The sequence below is a fragment of the Bombus vosnesenskii genome, unplaced genomic scaffold (genome assembly GCF_011952255.1).
Source record: "Bombus vosnesenskii isolate JDL3184/JDL3185 unplaced genomic scaffold, Bvos_JDL3184-5_v1.1 scf7180000013883, whole genome shotgun sequence".
Taxonomy (NCBI): domain Eukaryota; kingdom Metazoa; phylum Arthropoda; class Insecta; order Hymenoptera; family Apidae; genus Bombus; species Bombus vosnesenskii.
Window position 1 is genome coordinate 1242058 of NW_022883264.1, and position 10519 is coordinate 1252576.

The window sequence follows — 10519 nt, forward strand, 5'->3', positions numbered from 1 at the left end:
ATACTACACGTGGCGATCGACGAGGAGGGTTGCGTTGCGAACCAACCCCCGCCCCATCCCCCGTTTCGTACACTTTCTTTTTGTCGTCTCTGTTACGTTCGTTTAATTCACGCTTTTCCTGGTCACGCCGTCACTGTCGTCGAATCGAGCGTGAACCAGAGAACGCGTGCAAATGGCTCGATCAGCCAGACATTGTGCTGGTTCCAATTGATTCCGCGAAAGGATTCACCGGAGTAACTTCGCTGGAAAGAGCACGATACCGTTTCAGGCACACCGTATTTCAGTACTTTTCTGGAAATCGTCGGGAATCTTGTTTCGTGGATTTTCTAGAATTTTACTTTCTCTCCCGAAGGAAAAGTAGATTTTTCTTAATTTTAGACAGGACGGATAACGGAACAGGTTTCCGGCAGAAACTTAGAAACAGGAGCATCGTTGGGAATAATTATAGTGCTAACGTAAGGCTCTAACATATATTTGTTACGTAACATATAACATATATTTGTTTTATAATGTAAATTGATTAGTCAGTGATATAATTCCATTTTGAAATTCTGATATAAGTCTGTTCTTATTCTGTGTGCATTGTAAAGTGACTCAAGGATGATAAAATATGCATACACGCTCCATCATCAGCACCACTTATTCTTATAACTTGTCCAAACAAACTTCCATAAAACTGAATATTCTTAATCAAAACAAGAGAACGATCTTACTCCTGGCCTGCCAGCAAACTGTATTACCTTGCACAGTTCCATGTCACGTAGTGAAACGATCCTCTTGTCAATCCCTGCATTACAGCAAATCCACGAATATATAAATTCCATCGCATCGTCATTTGATTTCCTCCTCTCGAAGGGTGGGACTCCGCGAGCCTCCGAGAGGAATACGGGGGAAGCTCGTCATCGCAACTGCTGAAAGAAAGTAAAACACAAAGTACAAAATATTCGATTCGATGGACGAAATGCAATGCAGTCGGAAGAAACTCGCTGATTGACATCTATATATATATCATCATATCGTCTATTGACAGGCCACAGGCCACATTATACACTAATTATACGCATGAAAATCACAGAAACGTAACTTGAAAAATAAGGAAGCAATGCGAAACCTTCACCTGCACAGCGAGGCTACGTAAGGTACGCTTCAACCCTATTCCAGGAAAAAGGGTCGAGGCGGTCAGCATAACAACTGACATAATTAAGGGAATACGTAGGGAAGAACGGGTGAGAGGAGCCGTATCTTGAACGTACATTGTTGGCACGAAGAATATTATTTCTGCTTGTGTTCTTGGAAGGTTTATGGAAATTGATGATTAATAACAGTAACGTCACGTATCTTTCTTCGATTTGCAAACGGTAGCTTATTAGGAGCATCAAGAGCTCATAATTGCAGTTATCAATGGCCAATAAACATACCAAGTTAGAGAAAGCTGGAAATCTTAGGAATTTCTGTTGAACTCCCTCGATAAAAGAGATCTTACATTTTTCTATGCTGAGTTCCATACTTCTGACATGAGATCTAACCAGAGAAGCTATAAGATGAACGAATTCAACTGAGCATTTGAGATACCTGGATAACCTCGGAAGTTAGGCTACTACATTATGTAGTACAAAGTGTAGATTGGTAATCGGTTAAATGATACAAATTTAGTGCACTTTAATAGGCTTGATACTAATTAATGTTTCATTTAATACGCTAAAACCTAATTAATTAGTATGTAAAGACTCCACCCAAAATTACAGCTGATCATCTGAGACGTCCACATAATGCGTGAGACAACTGCGTGTACAAAAGTTGCTAGAGTATCTCGTGATACATCCGAACATCCACGACAGTTTTGAAACTTTTTGATTCCAGATTAGGCTACTGTCACTATGTGATAGCAAGTACACACGTTGTTGCTGGACGATTACGATACAGTACAATATTTAATATACTTGGACCTAATCAATTAGTACGTAGAGGTAACGCTGTACATGTGAAACAATCATCTGAGGTACCCGGATAACTTCAGAAGTTAGACTACTACATTATGTAGTACAAAGTGTAGATTGGTAATCGGTTAAATGATACAAATTTAGTGCACTTTAATAGGCTTGATACTAATTAATGTTTCATTTAATACGCTAAAACCTAATTAATTAGTATGTAAAGACTCCACCCAAAATTACAGCTGATCATCTGAGACGTCCACATAATGCGTGAGACAACTGCGTGTACAAAAGTTGCTAGAGTATCTCGTGATACATCCGAACATCCACGACAGTTTTGAAACTTTTTGATTCCAGATTAGGCTACTGTCGCTATGTGATAGCAAGTACACACGTTGTTGCTGGTCGATTACGATACAGTACAATATTTAATATACTTGGACCTAATCAATTAGTACGCAGAGGTAACGCTGTACATGTGAAACAATCATCTGAGGTACCCGGATAACTTCGGAAGTTAGACTACTACGTTATGTAGTACAAAGTGTAGATTGGTAATCGGTTAAATGATACAAATTTAGTGCACTTTAATAGGCTTGATACTAATTAATGTTTCATTTAATACGCTAAAACCTAATTAATTAGTATGTAAAGACTCCACCCAAAACTACAGCTGATCATCTGAGACGTCCACATAGAGACAACTGCGTGTACAAAAGTTGCTAGAGTATCTCGTGATACATCCGAACATCCACGACAGTTTTGAAACTTTTTGATTCCAGATTAGGCTACTGTCGCTATGTGATAGCAAGTACACACGTTGTTGCTGGTCGATTACGATACAGTACAATATTTAATATACTTGGACCTAATCAATTAGTACGTAGAGGTAACGCTGTACATGTGAAACAATCATCTGAGGTACCCGGATAACTTCAGAAGTTAGACTACTACATTATGTAGTACAAAGTGTAGATTGGTAATCGGTTAAATGATACAAATTTAGTGCACTTTAATAGGCTTGATACTAATTAATGTTTCATTTAATACGCTAAAACCTAATTAATTAGTATGTAAAGACTCCACCCAAAATTACAGCTGATCATCTGAGACGTCCACATAATGCGTGAGACAACTGCGTGTACAAAAGTTGCTAGAGTATCTCGTGATACATCCGAACATCCACGACAGTTTTGAAACTTTTTGATTCCAGATTAGGCTACTGTCACTATGTGATAGCAAGTACACACGTTGTTGCTGGACGATTACGATACAGTACAATATTTAATATACTTGGACCTAATCAATTAGTACGTAGAGGTAACGCTGTACATGTGAAACAATCATCTGAGGTACCCGGATAACTTCAGAAGTTAGACTATTACATTATGTAATACAAAGTGTAGATTGGTAATCGGTTAAATGATACAAATTTAGTGCACTTTAATAGGTTTGATACTAATTAATGTTTCATTTAATACGCTAAAACCTAATTAATTAGTATGTAAAGACTCCACCCAAAATTACAGCTGATCATCTGAGACGTCCACATAATGCGTGAGACAACTGCGTGTACAAAAGTTGCTAGAGTATCTCGTGATACATCCGAACATCCACGACAGTTTTGAAACTTTTTGATTCCAGATTAGGCTACTGTCGCTATGTGATAGCAAGTACACACGTTGTTGCTGGTCGATTACGATACAGTACAATATTTAATATACTTGGACCTAATCAATTAGTACGCAGAGGTAACGCTGTACATGTGAAACAATCATCTGAGGTACCCGGATAACTTCGGAAGTTAGACTACTACGTTATGTAGTACAACGTGTAGATTGGTAATCGGTTAAATGATACAAATTTAGTGCACTTTAATTCGCTTGATATCAATTAATATTCAATTTAATGGATTTTAATGTGGATTTCGACTGTACATGTGTGATACTCAAGTAGCAGGGTACCCGTGAGACACCCAGGTATGCAAAAGTTAGAGATTAGGTTACTACGTACGCTACGTAATACAAAGCATAGGTTGTTGGTAGTGAGTTTTTAAATGCAAAGGAGAATCCGCTGTCAACCCGATCATCGTACTTGTGCATATCTAAAGACTGAAAATAAAGAACTCTCGTCTCGAACGAACGAACACACACGATGCAACCGGTCTCACCTTAAAGCGGTGAGAATGTCCGATCTGCAGCTTCTTCTTTGTCAGTTCTAGCGAGTTTGCTTGTCGCATCGAGGTTCTCACGCAACTGTCTCATATGTATCTCGCGAAATAGCCGGCTACGCGGGTAATTCTTCTGAATTTGGTTGAAATCACCGTCTCAACTTTTGCCAACAACCATCCACCCACGCCAACCATCCACTCGATCGACTTTGACCGAAAACTGCTCTAATCGACAACGCTAGGCACAATAATAATCGACACACAGTGTAACCAATTGTTTGCAGCTAGCATCGACCATTCCATTCGCGTTGGCTGCTGCTTGTTTCGCGTTTTCGTCGATATGTTAACGCGACTCGGCAAATGTAAAGAGACGCAAGACGCGTCTTCTACGTTTCCTCGTGTTCGAAGAAGTAGGCAAACAGTTGGTCGAAACGCTGTTGAGCGAGAAGAAAGGAAAAAACGTAGGTGGACTGGATGAAAATAGTTGGATATTTTCTAGTTAACAGGGATGAGCAAAACAATTAAAAGCTGGCGCAAGGCACGTATTTTCTTTTGTCATCGGGCAACGAAGATTCACGCAGTTTCGATTCCCAATTTGCTAGCTGCTATATTTCTCGACTGGCGGACTGGCGCCAGTTTACGGTCGAGCTGGAAGCTAAAACGAAAAAACGAAGGCGAAAAATCCGAAATTCGAAGATATTTACTCGAGGAAGCGCATTAGCCTTTCTCGAGTGGAAAACACGGGGAAATATTCAGAAACGGAAATCAGACTGGAAAATAGCGGCGTCGTGTGCGCTGCTGCGTGCAACCCGATGGCCGAACAACATTTCGACGAGAGGAACGTTATTTAAACAGCGACCAAGCGGATCCGAAGGAGGTACATTTTTCCAAATAAAAATTCATTTAGCAGGCAGCGGGTTCGCGGTTGTCCGGCTTTTACGAAACCGGAAAACTCATTGCGCCGAAAGTAGCCAAAGTGCTTTGTACAATTAAGCGAGAATTTTCGCGAATCAGCACCGAATTAGTATTAATTAACTCGCAATTCCAACGGAATTCCTGTATAATGAACGAAACAATTTCGTCGGTGCAATAAACTTCACTCGAAAGCTACGAATAATCTCAATCATAATTTTTCTCTATCCTTCCTTTCGTCTATCGATTTTCCCTCGGTCTTTCTGCTTGCTCGGGAATTCCTATTACCGTCATTATCATAATAAAAGGTTACATTTTCTTCGTTTATTAGGCGCAGAGAAAGAGATTCTGCGCGTTTTACATTTTATATTCCATACAGCGTTACTTCTCCAACGATTTTTGACAATTCTTTAGCGCGTTTAACATCGTCGATATTTAAGTTTCTAACTTCTACGCCTTCCATCCCGCGTATACGCAACGTCGTTTATCTATGCGCGTTTTTAACGTAACCATAAACTGTAGACGTACGTGTTGTGAAACTTGTTCGAAATTTACATTGGTATAATCCGTTCTTTCGATTAATTCAATACGTTGTATGTTCCTGAAACAGTTAAGATAACGGTTTCTCTATCGTTGATAGCCGATAAAGAGGAATTTTTCTCATTGGATCGAAGGAAAATTCTGATTGCGATATAGCCAAGAGTACACTGTGCACGCGCGATGAAAGAAGCTTGTCGATGAAATTGTTATTTCTCGTTGCATCTTCTTCTCGTCTCAGTTCGACGAAAATGACGTTGACGGTACCAAAAATCTTGTTGTTCAGATAGCAGAGTCGCGTTTGTTCGAACTCACCGAGGGAACGAACAGTCCATATAACTGCAATTCGTACGCCTAATCGAGAAGTTCTCCGACTTTCCTTGTTACCTGTCATTCTTCCTTCATTCGTACAATGACGGTTCACTTAATCAGCTACTGATTAAAATTTCGTCGTGGTGAGTGAGATTCTACTAACGTAGTATCAAAGATCGTCAAAACGAAACTGTGCCTCGAGTGACCGAGACAATTTTCAAAGGTTAAAACCATAGAAGAACCATAGAAATTATATCTCGTCTCGCTTATTCATTCAAAATATGCCATTTTTCAGAAATGAAAATTGTGTTCACCAAGGTACAAAAAGCTACAGAATTTCCTTCCCCATCTAACATTATTCCCTCTTTTGACAAAATGCAAATCGACTTATCATCTCACTGAGAATCCACAGCCTGGCAATCATTTGCCGCGTTCAATTCGTCCGGACGTTTTATCGAGACCATTAATCATCCGTAGATCTCGGCCATGACGTCGATCGTTGACTTAAGCCTGATTCACGCAAGCGGTCAAGGTTACTGTCGGATTACGATCGACCAAAATCTACGATTTTACCGACACGTTCGCACTAAACAACAGAATCCCGTGGCAGTGTTTCTCATCCTCGTTCGTCCGCTCGAACCAGCGATGACATCGTTTTCCAAGTTCTCCAGCGATTAGACGATTAAAGCAGCTGTACTGGTCATAAAGCTTTTATATTCTTATTGTTCTATTGTTATATCGTGATAATTGTATTCTATTATCGATTATATTATCATATTATCTTATCGATGTATCGCTGATTGTACGAAACACTTGTTAACCAGCGAATCGAGGAAAACAAAACGAAGCGAATTTGGCCAATGGAAGCGGATCGCGGCGAAGATCGGCGGAAGGAAAAGCTCGCGAAGGAACAGCAGAGTACGCGATGTTCGTTTCCTTTTCTCTGTGACGTTTTGTATTCCATGGAGCCGACTTTGACTGCTGTCAAAGAACTAGACGCGTTTTACGGCCGTTTCGTTCCGTTTGGATATTCGATTTTTCGTTCGGACTTGCCGCAGGGAGAAAGCACCACCGACCCGGTTTCTCTTCGCCGTCGGTCGAACTCCAAGCTTTCTTGTTGTGGAAAAAATCCGTGTTTCGTAGCTTTGTGGCCGGCCTCGGATGGAAATCATCGCAGTCGAAGCGGCGACTTATATAATTACACGACAGAGACTCGTTTACATTTCGTTAAGGAACAATTACCGCGTGCTACGTGTAACGAGATTTAAGGAAACGCGATAAACGCTTAATTCCACGGGAAACTGGTCGACAACTTTACTTCCGGCCAGCCCTTCTCCGCCACTTTGTGCCACGTTTTTATCACCATCGAACAGCGTGCGTATCCGAGACGCGGATAATTTTCCATCCTGCAAAGTTGCCCGCTGAAACGCTAATTCAACGTTGCATTACACGCCGTACATTCTCTTTTCTGTTTATTGATTCGCGCCGCTGTCAGTTCTACGGTATAACACAATCGATAGTATTATTATTATTATTATTATTATTATTATCGGTATTCTTGCCGCTGCTGTTACCAAATAACACGAGTGGAAGTAGCCGCAAAAATGCTCGACCGCCACTCGAGTGGCTGGGATTCGGGGGCCATTTCCCCGATCGAGATCGATCATTCGATCAATCGGTAAACAGTTGGCGAACAGCCGGCGATCATCATTTTGCGCTTGTTAATTATAATACACGTTCATTAAGTATTCAAGTGATAACGATGTATCGATTTTTAACCGACGACGAGCAGAAACACCGACGGCATGTAAAATAGGCGACGCTATTATTGTTGCTACCAATTACAATTCACATGCAAGAAATAAATACGAGCTCGTACAATCGCGCGGAGAATATTCCAACACTTGGACGAGGCTCGAAACGGAAACGTTTCTAATGCAATTAACGGAATTATAATCGATGGATATATAAAACAGTTCTGGCCGTTACGTTTATCGTTGTTATCGCGGAAGTGCGAGAGCGGAGAGCTGCGACGAACGAGAACCGCGCGGAAATTACGAAACGTATCGTCTAAATTCAGTGGAAACGTAGGAACGACAGTAAAAAGAACGCGATTAAGGTACCTGTATGTTATAAATACGAGGATATTATTATTTTATTTATTTATTAATATTTAGTCCGTGCCTTTCGGCTTTCGACGAGCTTCCGGTTTCATATATCGTTATACTTTTTACATTCTGTCAGCCTTATCACCCTTTTGCCTCCTCCCTTGTATCTATCTAAATGGTTTTCTTTGGCTATCTCTCTTTTCTGATATATTTACCTCCCCCTCTTATGCACTCTATGGCAAGTTTTCGGCGTTTGTCTCCTTGCTACGCTTCCTCATTTATGCTTCTTCCTCGTCTTGTATTGCCCTCCTCTTCTCCATTATTTTGTTCGATTTTACTGGTCCTTCTCCAGTTGTGTTTAGTATTTTTTCTGTGTCCATTGGCCCTCCACTAACGGAATTATAATCGACGGATATGAAATAGTTCTGGCCGTTACGTTTATCGTTGTTGCGTTTATCGAGAGCTGCGACGAACGAGAACCGCGTGGAAATTACGAAACGTATCGTCTAAATTCAGTGGAAACGTAGGAACGATATAGTAAAAAGAACGCGATTAAGGCACCTGTATGTTATAAATACGAAAATAGTACAAGAGTTATGGTACACCGTGATTAAATTAATGCTAGTATTAATTAATATCTACCGTTGATTATAATAAATTATGGCACGCTTTTGGCAGAAATTAAAGAATCGTTTAATATACTATTACATCAACGTAATTATTCTGTTATCGCGCGGGTTTTATGAAAATGCAATGGGAAACTCGAACTTAACGAAGACGTAAATAGTTACGATAAACAGGGAAAAATAAAGCGTTTTATTATTTATCCACTGCCTTAACGATATACAAATAAACAGAAATAAACAGCGGCTACGGAGAGCGTAGCAAACGCCAGACACAGCGACATCGATACTCAAACAAAATACTCAAATAGGCGAATAAAGAATTAGCCTAAACCACCAGCCAAACTATTCGAGCGAAGAACAAATTGATCTACGCTGAACGACAAACGCGACAAGATAATGACACTTGGAAACGCGACAAGATGATGACACTTGGAAACGCGACATCGCCAGAACGATAATTAAAATGCTGCGCGCGGAATCGAATTTTGTATCGGAGGACACGAGAGATCGATCCGTTGGATCGCGACGCACGTTGCTGGAGAAGCGGCAAGATTAACGGTGTATCGATTTCCGGTGCAAGAGCGGCGGTGGAAGCGGCCGAAAGAAGAGAAAAGAAAACGGACGAGCGGAAGAGTTGCGTGCACGTAGGAAAGCACGGGAGCGAGCGAGTGGCGCACGCCTTCGGCCGCTTTACTTTCACCACGCACGGCAACCAGAGAAGGAAAAGAAAAAGAGCATACCGCGAAGGAAGTCGGTTCCCACGGCGTCTGCGAGCTGGCGCGTACGCGCCTCCAAGAGCCGGAAGTGGCGACCGCGACCGCGACCTCGGCACCCTCCTCCAGCGTCGTGGCCGCTCCGCTTGTTAGCTCGTCCAGTTCAGACCCTCGGTGATAATGGTCGTTAGAGAAGTCACCGGTTTCCCCGTGCCATTAAACCGCAACGTTTCGCGATTCCAGCGTTCCGGCTACCCCTCGTGTTTCTAGCGGAATTATCAAGTGTAACGCGCTTTTCAGCGGTCGCGATTCTTAAGGCGTTTTTACGCCGGTAACGTGTGCTTCGTTCGATTTCGGTTTCCATGTATAGAGAAGGAGTATGTGTGTGTGCGTGTAGGTGCGTGCGACTTTTCTTCGGCGCTTCGAGGGAAGCTCAGACTATTTTTATCCGAAGAATATTTCACTCTGTATATCGTGTCATTTTCGTTTCTTTATATCCAGATTCTTATCTGTCACTTAATTCCCTTCTTCCGTTATGTCTTTCTCTCTTGCTCTGCCTGTTTCTGTGACCTTATTTTTGTCCCGCAAAAATACCTCAGTCCATATTTCGGCGTTTTTACTCTTTTATGCCCCAGATCCTTATCCGTCGCTAATTCCCTTTTTTCATTTCGTCCTCCTCATTGCCACTGTGCGCGAGTGTGTGTCGATAACACACGATCAGCCATTACGTGCTAACCGTGTCTAACGCCGTTTTATACTTGGGTGTTCTAATGGGTGGCTGGTAGTTGCCGCGTGGCCAAGGCCTCTGGCGTATTAAAAGCCAATTATTACGAAATGTAATAATCCCTTTGAAAAAACGGCGCCCACAGCTGGGTAAAGGGCTATTTAAAAAGATACTGCTGGCAATTCGTGCACTGCGGCTACAGCTAAGCCGTGATAATGATTTATCAATTAATATTACCAATATTTGTTGATATCGACGTTACTAAACCTGATTATTCCTTGAACTATTGACCTAATTAAAGTATGCTAATAATTGTTTGTATTTTACCTCCTTTATCTTCACTTCTTATTATACTAATTAGCTACGAAGATCCTATAGATTCATTGCATTAGACGATTAGACATCGTAAGTCATCGATTGGTAATTTTTTCGTGGAAATTCGCGCCAGATAATTAATTATACTTTTTAATGTTTATTTACGCC

At 41.2% G+C, this 10519-nt stretch overlaps 1 long non-coding RNA gene across 1 annotated transcript; it reads right to left on the reverse strand.

The window, feature by feature from the left end:
* Positions 1–456: 456 nt before the first annotated feature.
* Positions 457–9605, reverse strand: LOC117239066. The gene is made up of 2 exons (XR_004494344.1): positions 9340–9605; positions 457–911 (listed from the first exon to the last, which is right to left on the reverse strand). It is a non-coding gene; the product is annotated as an uncharacterized LOC117239066 (long non-coding RNA).
* Positions 9606–10519: the final 914 nt, after the last annotated feature.